The 13,555-nt window shown below is 36.5% G+C and overlaps 1 protein-coding gene across 2 annotated transcripts in view; it reads left to right on the top strand.

The window, feature by feature from the left end:
• The window catches only part of clcn2c (chloride channel 2c), a 203,909-nt gene that overhangs the window by 66,094 nt on the left and 124,260 nt on the right, over positions 1-13,555 (top strand). The gene's annotated exons all lie outside the window — the stretch shown is intronic.

The raw sequence follows: 13,555 nt of genomic DNA, 5'->3' as shown, positions 1-13,555 counted from the left end.
TTTTTTTTTTTTTTAGAGTTCATGAATCTATTAAAAAGAATTGTACATTTTGTCAAATCTTTTATTTTATACAGATGCCTTTGTGGAAAATAAATGAGGTTCCAATTGTGGTAGATTTGGTCTCTTTTTTTATAAGTGTATACATGAGATGTTTATTGTATGTAAGGGAACCGTGGCAACATGTATTACCAACAGTAAACGTTGAGGGTGAAAGTAACTATTTAATTGACCTACTTACAGATAATGAAAACCCAAAATTCAGTATCTTGAAAAATTAGAATATTACACAAGATCAATAAAAAAGGATATTTTTAACAAAAATGTCAGGCTTCTGAAAAGTATGTTCATGTCTATGCACTCAATACTTGGTTGGGCCTCCTTTTGCATGAATTACTGCATCAATGCTGATTTCATTTTCCAGCAGAACTTGGCACCGGCCCACACTGAGAAGGTAGCAAAAGCTGGTCAATGACCGTGGTGTTACTGTGCTTGATAGGCCTGTAATCTGGCCTGACCTGAACCCTATAGAGAATATATGGAGTATTGTCACAAGGAAGATGAGAGACACCAGACCCAACAATGCAGATGACCTGCAGGTTGCTATCAAAGCAACCTGGGCTTCCATTACACCTGAGCAGTGCCAGAGGTTGATCGCATTCATGCCACGCCGCATTGATGCAGTAATTCATGCAAAAGGAGAATTCCCTGTAAATTATATCTGTGAAGCCTCTGATACAATAAAGTGTATAATATTTGCTGACGATACTAATGTGTCCTGTTGTGGGGACAATTTGTATAAACATTTGGATGACGTAGGAGAAGAGCTGATAGGGTTCAAATTAACACTAAACAGAATTTATAATATTTGGAAACCGTTCAACATACTCAACCAAAAAGCTCACAGCAAATGATGAAGCGATCGAAAGAGTGTCTGAAATCTAATTTCTTGGTGTGTTAAAGGCAACAGGAAATCACACATCAAATACATCAAAGGAAAAATATTAAAGTCAGTTGTAATTTTATATCAAGTCAAATATCTCTTAAATACATCTTCATTATACATTTTGTACTGCTCTCTCATACTCATACATGAATTACTGTGTAGAGATGTGGGGGAACAATTCAATTCAACTTTATTTATATAGCGCAAAATACAACAGTCATCTCAAAGCGCTGAACAAAATATAAAGTCCATAGCAAAAAAGAAGAAAGAACACATGAACAAGCATTTAGCGACAGTGGGAAGAAACAACTCCCTCTTTTTTATTGGAACAAATCTCCAGCGGAACCAGGTTCAGAGGTAGCAACCATCCGCTTCAACTGGTTGAGGTTAGTGAAGAGAAGGACAAACAGAATAGGACAGAAGGATCGTCCATCCGAGTGTTCCAGACCAGTTGAGCCGTGAACCATTGATTAGTCCATCCGAGTGTCCCAGATTAGTTGAGCCGTGAACCATTGATCAGTCCATCCGAGTGTTCTAGACCAGTTGAGCCGCGAACCATTGATCAGTCCATCCAAGTGTCCCAGATTAGTTGAGCCGTGAGCCATCGATCAGGAACTCCTATCTCCAGCATCAAGACACCTGAAAAAGAAAAGAGAGTGGAGGGCGAGGAGAAGGCACAGACTGCAAGGAAGAAAAAGAAAAAAAAAAAATATATATATATATCCTAGTGGTTAGGTAAATGCTATTATACGGTATATGCTTTAGCAAATAAGTAGGTTTTTCTATCTTGTTTTTGGGATTACAAATTTCAAGGGAGAGGCTTTCGAATGAATTTTGGTTAAGTTTGGTTTTTGAGGTAACTGATAAGCTTGAGTGAAAAACTGCTGCCACTCCTCCTCCCGACCACTCTCACGGGGAATATGGTGGTTACCATAATTGTAATGGGCTGGCTTCATTAAGAGTTATAAAATCTTCATTTTTGAGCCAGGTCTCTGTGAGGCATAACACACTTTTATAAGATCACTCACTAAGAGGGATTTAGACGAAAGCGATCTAATATTTAATAGTCCACATTTAATGGTTTTTTCCTTATTTTGTGTTCTGTTTGTAGTTTGAATTTTGATGATATTTTTATGGTTAACTCCTCTATTGTGAGCTTTAGTTTGTGTTGCATGTTGTTCTGTACTGCTCAGCACAGTGTTTATGGGGTATAATTGCTCTACATTTTGAATAAGGGGCTTCTCTATGAAAGTGTTTGTTGTAACTGTAGGTTTATTCTTAGCTAGTCATGCGTGTGTGGAGTTGTGAATCACAGACTGTAGATTTAATTTTAGCATTTGTGCTCCATGTAAATTAGGGTGGATGCCGTCTTTTTTAATAGATCAGCACATTTCCAAAAGAGGTCAAAGTTATCAATAAATGTGAAATTATTGAGTTTGCAGCAGGATTGTAAGAAGTTGTGCTGCTGTAATAGGCGACTAAATTGTTCTATACCCATATTTAATGTAGGGAGAGGGCCAGAAATGAATATTGATTTCCCACATGCCTTTAGAACATTAAAGAGAAGGTTAAACTCTTTCATGGTCCATATCGATTCACGTTGGGTGGTATCTTTCGCCCCTACATGTAACACTATTTTAGTGACAGTTGCTGGCAGCGTGGGTAACGTTTGATTAAGTTTAAGATAGTGTGAACTGTAGCACCTGGAATAGTGTGTGATGACATTAAATAATCTAATATTCCTTGTTATTGAATCACCAATAATGAGTGTAGTTTGTGGGAAGAGAGTGTTAGGAATGAGTCTGCGTGTGTTATACTTGCTGGGAACATCCGGTGGGTGGGTGGATCACAGCTGGCTGTGGGGGAGTTTCCGTCCTCGGTGTTGACTGGCGTTGGGGCATCTGTGTGGGAACGTCTGGTGGTGCTTGGGTTGCAGAAGGCTGTCGGAAAGTCTCTGTTATCAGCTCTGGTTGGCGTTGAGGAGGCTCTGCTTCTAACGACTCGAGGGTCGCTGATGTCTGTTGGTGAACCTCCATCATCAGATGGTATTGAAGTGGTGCTGCAGTAGCATGCCTCTGGACTGCAGCTTTAAGGATGTTCCAACGGGCTACAGAGGATGGTTTTGGTGGGAATTTAATCCAGGCGGTGGTAGAGGGGTTTTCCTGTCGATTGTTTTGGTCAGCTTAATTGGGCTGAGTAAACTATTAAACTTGTGATTTTCTTAGTTGTTTCTTTTGTTTGAATCGCACAATGTTGTTCTTATAGTTGGGTTTCTGCCATTGTGTTTTATGATTTACACTTGTTTATTTTGATTTGAATTGCTCCATTTGTTAAATTATCAATACATTGTTCAGTTTTTATGTTGTTCTAACCTTAAGGGGTTGTAACAATCATATTGAACTAAAAAATAACCACTTCACTTAGGTTTTTATTTGTTTATTTCTCTCTCTCTCTCTCTCCTTCTCAAGTGCTCCCTGTAGTGCCAGTGTCCCCCTAGGGGTACACGTACCCCCATTTGAGAAACACTGGTGTATACTAAAGGGTTGTGTGATGAAGAAAAGGATGTGTGAGATGAGTCTGTTTAGGAGAGCGTGAGGGTCTCTTACACAGGCCGCTTTCTGTCCAAACAAATGACTTTGGAGACCTTGCACCAGACTCCTTTCTTCTTTTTAGTCTGATTCTTCTTCTCGAGCTGCTGTTCCTCTTTCTTCTCTCCGTGTTCAAACTTGTGGTGCACGCGGCTCATCTCTTCCTGCAGAAGGTCCCTCCTCTCCTTCGTGGTTATCATTAACTCCTGCAGATTCTCCATTTTCAGCTTCAGCTGTGAGTTCTCCCCCTCCAGGGAGGTGTATGTTTCCTTCAATCCCTGTAATTCCAGGTTGAGCTTCTGGTTCTGTTCTTGTCTGAGGGCGAGCAGTTCCTTCAGCTGCCTCACCAGCTGGATGCCATCCTGCTGTGAGTTTACCTTCAGTGCTTTGAGTTCATCATTAAGACGTTCAGAGTCTAAGTTGAAGCTGAACTCTTTGGTCTTCATCTGGGATCGCAGAGTTACGAGCTGACGCGACATCTGCAAGTTCTTTACGGTGTGCTGCGTGATTTCCTGAGTCGACTGCTCACAGTGTTGCTTGAACATCTGCTCACTCTCTTTTATCTGCTCCTCCAGTTGTGCATTCCTTTGTTTGCTGATGTGCAGACGATGGATTAGGTGATTTTGCTCCTTAAGGATGGTGTTCCCCTGCTTGTTCTTGTTCTCCCACTCTTGTCTGTAAAAGTTGGAATGGTCCATGTTATTCTTCCTTCTGGCCGAGGCACCCCTGCTGTTCTGCTGAGATCTGTTTGAAGCCATTGTTAAAAAGGACTTCCTAATGGGCGCTGTTGATGGACTGCTGGGGTCCCAGATGTATCCCCATGTGTCAGGCAACTTAAAAGGCTTAGGGCAGTGATTACATCATCACGCTGACACCATGGAATCCCATGGTTCTAAAGTTTAGCCCCTTAGTTTTGCCAGGTTCTAAAATATAATGCAGCCCAAGGTTTGATGTTGTGTGGTTTATTATTTACTAGGGATGTAACGATTCACTCAACTCCCGATACGATTCGATTCACGAAACTGGGTTCATGATACGATTCTCTCACGATTTATTTTACAAAATGGGACTGTAGACAAATTTTTTTTTTGGGAAAAAAACTAGAAAATACTGTATTATTTTCCTTTTATATTTCATTGTCAAAAGAATCCCTTGATAAACTATTCAAAACAATGCAATTTAACTAAAAATACATCTTGAATGAAATAACTAAAGGAATAATGCAAATGAAAATGAAGCCTATTAATTTAAATTCTGGTTCTATAATAAACAATGCAAAACTGCATAATAGTTATTTTTCTTGATAAAAGTGCAACTGAAAATGTATTTTGTGCCTTAACAATTGGACTTTAAAAAAAAAAAAGACGTGATACACTGATTTACGTCATATTTGTTTGGACCAGCAGAGGGCGCTGGTAACACAGTGGTCGGTTGGCATGCAGATATTCTTGCAGTGAAGAAGAGAAGCTATGCTAGCAGACAGAGCTAATAGAAAAACGTGACTTTTACAGATATTCAAGTAATATTACAGATATTCTTTCGGTGCTAAAGGGGAAATGAATCATTTATTAACATATTTAAGAGTAGAAGGCGGCCAGAAAGAAAGTATTAGCAGACTCCGCCCGCCGCCTACACTTGTGGTACTGCGATTCAATTTTCAGAAAATCGATATCAACCGTGACACCTGTGAATTGATTTTTAACTGCCTTACGATTAATCGTTACATCCCTATTATTTACTCATTTATTTATTACATATTATCAAAGTCGTTAATGGATTTTTTTTCAAAATCTTTCTATTTTTGTCTTTTGTTTCAGTCTAACAAAAACTTCCAACATAATCACAATTTATAACAAGACTGAAAAAGGCAGACGCAGAAATGCTTTAATGCGCAACATAAATCATAACATTTAAATTACATTTCTCAATAACACAGAAAAGAATTGCAGGCATTCAACAAGTACATTTGAATAATGCAAAAACATATAATTTTAAATACAACATTTAACAAAGAACACAAACTGCTTCACATAACCCTCTAAAATATATTGTGAGATTTTCTTTTTCAAAATAAATAGTATCACTCATTTTTATTTCTTTATCGACATGATTCCATAATTAAATCTAATCTTGCTTTTGGTAAAATAAACATAAATAGATCTCTTGGGCTGTATTTGCTGGTCAGTAATGAGAAGTATTTTTGAACACCTTCTGGAAGAGTATTTATTTTTGCTTTGAACATTATCTGTTATTTTATAATAAACTGGAAAAGCAGCTCATTTCCCACATATTGTGATTTCCTTCGTATATTGTAATCCTACATTAATTTTTATAAACACTATTAGATTAATTGATAACAAGTGTTTAATCATCATAATCTGAGAGAAATACACAAATATGAAAAACACAACAACACACTAAAGGATCATTAAAAAGACAAATTCACTCAAAACACACCCAAGACGACAACATATATACGCAAAAATCAAAACATAGATAGAAAAATACACAAAAGAAAAACAAAATATACAAAAGCATAAAAAAAAAAGAAAAACACTAAAGGACCATTAAAATGACAAATTCAATTATTCACCTAAAAAAACACACAAGATGACAACATAAAGTAACTCACATCTCCTTTGAAATTGCGCCGCAAACAACGGCTAAATCTTCGTCCGTCCACCACGAATCCAGAATAATTCCAACAAAAATTGATATCCTCACATTAGGGAAAAATTCCAAGCTCTGAACTACAATCCATAGCAAAATATTGATATTGATCTCGACGTGTCACTGTCCGTTATCCAGTGCCGAGACAAACTCCTGCTCGCTATTCAGGCAGCAAATCTGAATCCGGATTAGCACTCGGAGAGCGCTGACCTCCGCCAAGTCCAGCACGAGTAGTGGACGGGACATCTACCAATAAAAGCAAAGATGGTCTGTGTGTGCGTGCGTGTGGAGCAAATATCTCCCTGACGTGGTGCGAGTTCGACCTGAAACTCGGTCGACAGGTTTCAAATACCCCAAGTGTGTGTATCTGTTATTTTGGAGTAATTTGGTAATTTCAAAATGTTTATTTTAATTTTATTTCACTTCGGACAGCCCCGAAATGAAACCTATTCAGCTTTTGACCTCAGGGTGTGAGGGGGCGCTAGCGCACCATCTATATCTATTTCACAGCACAGCTCACTTCCGGTGCGTGCATGAGCTCCCGTGGACTTCTCTTTTCTCTTTTGAGGAAAAATACTTTTTTACTGTTCTTTATTTGGTGATGACATTTCCAAACGTTTATTTTCATGTTAGTTTGACCGTTTGCTATTTAGACCAGACAGACCTCACCCAGAAGTTATTGACGGCAATGGCTGCTGTGTTGAAAGCTGCACATTTCTCAGCAGCGCGTGTGTGTGAGAGAGAACCAACGGAGGAGATTTGTGTCCAAGGTAGAGAGTCACACACACACACACGCTTCACTATCGATCACCGTCTACATGTCTGTATGTGTGTAACGGACCACCATTTAGTCCGGTTACAGTCTGTCACGACACCCGTCCATTGGGTGGTAGTGACTGTAGTGTTGAGACAGATCAGTAAACGGTGCTACATAGTGAATCTCGCCTGATGATTACTGCAGCTTCACTCACGACACACCTGCCACTACACCTAACTACTGACAATAGATAAGTTTAGTGAAAGTTAGGCAGGCGCACACACACACTAAACAACAACAAAAAATATGAGAATGACTCAAAATACACAAAACTAAATATTAATACAAAAATTACACAAAAGACAAAACAGAAAAATATACCAAACTACAATAAAAACATGAAAATGACTCAAAATACACTAAACTAAATACTTATAATCCCACATGAATGCATACTCCCGATGGGCACTGTACATTACAGAAAAAAACACCAAATGAAAAAAAATATAAAAATGAGTTAAAAAAACCCCCACATTTATCATGCGCATGTCTCATAGAATTAAACCAGGGAAATTGCACACGCTATTTTACTTTGCCTGCAAATATACCCCTTTATAATGCTACAGAGTATGTTATTATTATTATGCCCATAATTGACAACTCTTCTTAAGCTCCCACTATATGAATACATACTTCCGACGGGCACTGTACTCGACTTCAAAAAACATACATTTACAGAAAAATACAACAAAAATATGAAAATGGCTCAAAATACACAAAACTAAATATTTATACAAAAATACACAAAATTACTCCTGAATCACACTACAATAGCAACAAAAACAATAATTATACAAAAATACACATGACTCCAAAAAAAACATACGTTACAAAAAAATTTAAATAAAAAACAGCAAACATTTATGCACAAAAAGACAACAGAAAGATACACAAATACACAACTCCAAAAAACATACGTTACAGAAAAATACACCATACAAAAAAATATAAAAGTGATGAAGTCATGCACATGTCCAATAGAATTAAACCAGGATACTATGGGAAACACATATTTTTTGTATAGTTCTGATTATTCTCTCAGTTTACTGAGTGATTAAAACCTAATAAGTTGTAAGGTTTTCCCTCTACCTTATTCCTGGTTCTTTTATTGACCAGCTCATGGACAGATGACACGGTTTAGTCTTTTTCTATCTGTTTTATTCTAGTTATAGTCACTATTGAAGTTTTAGCAGACTGGACCCACACGCAGTGGACTATCAGAAGCAAGAGTGTGTGTCTGCGTAGAGCTGGGCAATATATTGAGATTTCTATTTTGGTGATATAGAAAATTATAATATTGTCTGTAACGATGCATTTTTGACTTTATAGCCTATTTTGTATTAAAATACATGTTTTAGGAGTTGCTACTTTAGCATTAATTTGGTAATTAATGTGTATGTGGCATTTTGCATCAGCAAATTGAATCCAGAATTGTCTTTCTGGTCAGACTTTGAGTTTAAAAAACTTTTTTTGGCTCAAGTATCGTCTTTCTCTAACTTGTGAATCCTAGTACCCCCTTATGTTCGACTACTACATTTTGCTCAGAATTTTGTAAAAACAACTATAGAACATAATGATGGAATGAATGAGTGATAACACACATTTTAAAGAATCTCATTTTGTAAATAAATGGAATGAAACAGTATTTAGTGCCTCCTGAATATATTTATTTATATAGTTTTCATCATTTCCGGTCATCTCCCTCTGATGTGGAACCAATCCTGACCTTTGTATTATCAGTTCATGTTCTAATCAAAATAATTTCTATCATCATTTTGTGTTGCTTTCTTTCTTTTATTTCTCATTTTGTGTGGTTTTTGTTGTTTGTTTCATTATTCAGTATATTTTTCTCTTATTTTGTGTGATGTTGGTATTTAATTTATTCTATCTCAGTGTGTGTTTTTGGTGTCGTTGTTTAGTATGTTTCTCTGTTATTTTTGTATATTTTGTAGTGATCTTGTGTGTTTTTCCCTCATATAGTGTGTGTCTTTATGGTGTAATTTTGTGTATTTTGTTGTCGTTTGTCTGTTCTGTTTATTATTCAGTATATTTTTCTTTTATTTTATGTGTTTTTGTTGTCGTTTTGTGAATTGCTGGTATTATTTAGTATGATTAGCATTTTTAATTAAATATAAACATTATAAAACTATATTTTTAATGTTTTCATTTGCTAATTTTCCTCTCTTTCTCTCAAGTACCCCCTAGTGGCATTGTGTACCCCTAGGGTTACACGTACACCTAGGAGTACACGTACCCCCATTTGAGAAACACTGTCGTATATCACCATTGTGAGAAAAAAATATTGAGATATGGATTTTGGTCCTTATCACCCAGCATTTTAATGCTGAAAGCTTTAGGAAATAATAATATACAATATTCAGTAACACTTTACTTTAAGTTTTATACATAAGTCTGACATTTTGCAGTCATTATTATGAAATGGCACCTGTCATGAATAAGGTGTCATGAAGTGTCGTTTGTTACCCTAACCCTATACCTAACCCCACTAAATCCCTCCACCTAACCCAAAAAATGCCAACATAGCTTCAAAGGTGTCATACTTTAGCAAACGACAGCCTTTATGACACCTTTTTCATGCTAGTGACAGCGTAACGTCGGCTTTATGTATAAAACTTAAAATGTTACCCATCATTCACTATGGTCACAAATTAATTATTGCTGTTGTGTCTCACAGTAATGTTGGCTTTATTTATTTTTATGATTTTAAAATTTTCAAGATTTATTTTTTATTTATTTATTTTTTTTTTACTTGAGCCCTGAGTCATGTTGTTAAAGGTCCAGTATCATGCTATTTTTCACCCATCTCCATTTGTTCTAAGAACCCCAAAAACATCTGAGGTTTATTTTCACAAACTCGCCTGTTTTACAGAGTTTCAGCCTTTGAAAAGTCACTTACTGAGCAACTCTACACAAACAGGCTGATTTGCGTCCCACTTATGCATATTCATGAGTGGGCGTGTCTAAAGACGGGACACTGACTTCCTCTTCCCATGCACGGTGACATAGGGCCAGAGGACGGCCCTTGAACGCACCGTCAGTGTCGCAGAAAAGCGCTGAAACAGAGAAGAAAGGAAACTTTTTTTGTGTGGCTTATTTTAACTGGGGTATCCAGTTTTGTGGGGGCTCACCAGTGACGGCTGGCTGTTGGAAGGCGCTAGGGCGCCACCATAGTGATGATGAGTGAAGTTGTCTGATTGGTGACGTGTTTCCGCTTTGGGGCGCAAAAATCTTTGACCAGCCATTGTTGTTCTTCTTCAATACAAGCCATTGGACGCTGTCTGGGTGCAAAAAATTGTGCCCAGATTTAGTCTACGGCTGCGCAGCCACTCATTTACACACTACCTTCCGTGGTGGGAGGGGCTGACGTTACTGTCGTCTGTGTCATAAAGTGGCTGATTGACAGGTGAAGCTGTGAGAGTTGGAGACATAGAAAGAGAAGTGAAATGTAGAAAGATAAATTCAGTAATTCTGCTTCCCCTGCTTCCTTTTTCAAAAGTCAGGATCAGACCCAGCATGGATAAAGACGGGTAGGACCCATTTATGACACTTTTCAGAAAAGGCAAAGAAACATGAACAAACTAGGAACAAACTGAATTTGCTGATTTCATATCTTGTATATGTCCATATTTTGTAAACTAGGTCTTAAATTATATTATGTCAGGTCTTAAATTATGTATGTTCATTTACCACTTCCTTTCACCCCCTTTTCTATTTAATTACTTGTTAAACTAACTAACTAGAAATAATAACTCTGACATACCCGCTATTTTTGGGTTCTGTGGAAATAAATGTGATTAGTTTCCCTTATTTGTTCAAAGCTACACAAACCCTGTTTTGGTGTATATCTATTTTGGAGTTGTAGCCCCCCCTGGGGGAAAATGCATCAGCCCCCACTGAGGCCCACCCACAGTCACATTCCTGGTTCCGCAAATGGTGCACATGCACAGTGGTCACCCAGTCCTCACATGGTTAAAAACCATCCAGACTGTGTTAGCGTGTGATAGCCAGCAGAGAGAAGCATTCAGCTCCTCATGGTACAGAGAGAAACAACAGCAGGTGGAAGTGAGGAACACTGGCAGCTCTCTTCCTCTGCAGATACGTGTGTGCGCATGTCATTATTGTGTGATTATTGATTACTGAGCCTAAAATAAACAACCCCATAAAAGTGAACCTTCCTTGTGTTTTTTTTTTCACTGTTTCTATCTAATGATAACGGGTCGTAAATCAGCTTTAAAATACACTAAGGACAAATATCTACCATCTAATTTATTTCCTATCTATTGGTTTCCTTGTTAGGCTTCATAACCAATGAAAATATAGGTTTTTAATATTTTTGGTGTTGGCATCTGAGCCTTTTTTGTCAGTAAGATTTGAATTTTTTTTAAATGGTAAAATGTGGGAAAGCTTGACATGAAACATATTTTAATAACTGTTCACTCCATATGTGTCGAACAGTAACATCGTTCCTTAGTTTTGCGTTAAATTCTAATTGGCAATTACAATTACAAAGTCAATTATCAAAAACAATTACAATTTAATTACGATTATGGCACACATATACTGTGTGTCAGTGACGTGCATGATGGTTTATGAACCCAATAGAAGCTTAAAATGCAACATTTCATTTTTAAATATAATATTTCAAAATAAGGAGGTGTGTGTGCGTGCGTGCGTGCGTGTGTGTGTAACGAGAGCAGCAAAACCAATTCTGTTAAGAGCTCGACCATGAGAACTGGCATGAAATATTCAACTGACAAGAGGAACTGGGTTTCACACACACACACACACACACACACACACACACACACACACACACACACACACACACACAGAAAGAGAAAGTGTGTGTGGCAGCAGAATGTCACTCAGTGATGGAACCAGTTCAAATCCCAGTCAGGCTTTATTTATTCAGACTGAGATGATGAGCTGATGTGACCTGCCTCAACCACTTTACATCAAACCAAACAAACACTCTTTGCCCTTCTTTGTTGAGCTTTTATTTTCATTTTCTGTATTCGTTTCTTGTTTGACTTTGAACATTTTTGGTGAAATACCTGTTGCACCGTTTTAAAACTCTTACTGGAATAAATCCTATTGTGTCAGAATTGTGTATACGTTTTTCCTCCGTCAGTGTCTGAAGCCAATGAATGAATAAAAACAACGATCCCTTACAATAGCGCACATTAATCTGATGAGGATACAGGACATCATATATTTAATAGGTTACATATGATAAATATACAGCAGACAAAATGACAAAAATACACAAAATGACAAAAATAAACAAAATGAGGAAAAATACAAAATTACTTCGAAGAACACACAAAACAACTATAAGAACACACAAAAATAACAACAATATACAAAATCATAACAGAAATCCACAAAAACTACTTCATACAAAATAACAGAAAAATAGTAAAAACAAAAAAACGATGCAAAATATATCAGAAAAATTAATAAAAGGATAAAGAAAATGATTCTACTTCTCCTCAACTGTGCACACACAAAGATGCACAAAACAACTGGAAAAATACACATAATTACTTTCAAGAACACAAAAAACAACTACAAGAACACACACAAATAACAACAAAATCACAACAGGAATACACAAAAATCTACTAAACTACATAAAAATACACAAAAACACTTCATAGAAACATATTCAATTACAGAAAGAGCTAAAAAAAAAAAAAACACTTAAAATCAGAAAAACATATAAAAGGACAAAGAAAATATACAAAATGACTCATAGAAACTCAAAATGATGGAAAAACAGTAAAAAAAAAAAAAAAACACTCAAAAGGAAAACAAACAAAAAATTACTGAAAAATCACTTAAAAGGATAACACAAAAAATATCAGAAAATATATATAAAAGAATAAAGAAAATACACGAAATGACTCATAAAAACACAAAATGAAAAATTTTAAATTTAAATTCTGACATAGTGTGTGTATATATACTGTATATACAGTATATATAAGGATAAAGAAAATACACAAAATGACTCTGCGAACACACAAATACACAAGACAACAGGAAAAATACACATATTTACTTCCAAAAACATGCAAAACAATTACAAGAACAAACAAAAATAACAACAATATACAAAATCATACAAAAAAACACAAAAACTACTTCAAATTTCTACAAAACTTCTTAAAAATACAAAAATACGCCTCATAGAAACATACTAAATTACAGAAAAACAGGAAAATAAACACCCAAAAGAATAAAAGAAAAATCTGAAAACCATATAAATTACCATTAATTGGTTCCTTTCTAACAGATACTATACCTGGCTCTGTTTCCTCCCCCACTAATGTTTCCTATGGTGTCCCCCAGGGGTCGATTCTGAGCCCTATTCTTTTTTCCATTTACATGCTCAATCTGGGTGACATCATTTGTAAATACAACATCCATTTTCATTGTTATGCAGATGACATACAGTTATACATCCCAATCAAGCTCGATGATCAGTCTAATATAGCAGCGCTCCACAACTGT

The sequence above is a fragment of the Gouania willdenowi genome, chromosome 13 (assembly GCF_900634775.1).
Source record: "Gouania willdenowi chromosome 13, fGouWil2.1, whole genome shotgun sequence".
Lineage (NCBI taxonomy): Eukaryota > Metazoa > Chordata > Actinopteri > Blenniiformes > Gobiesocidae > Gouania > Gouania willdenowi.
Note: the sequence above shows the minus strand (reverse complement) of the source record. Positions and strands in the feature narration are given on the sequence as shown.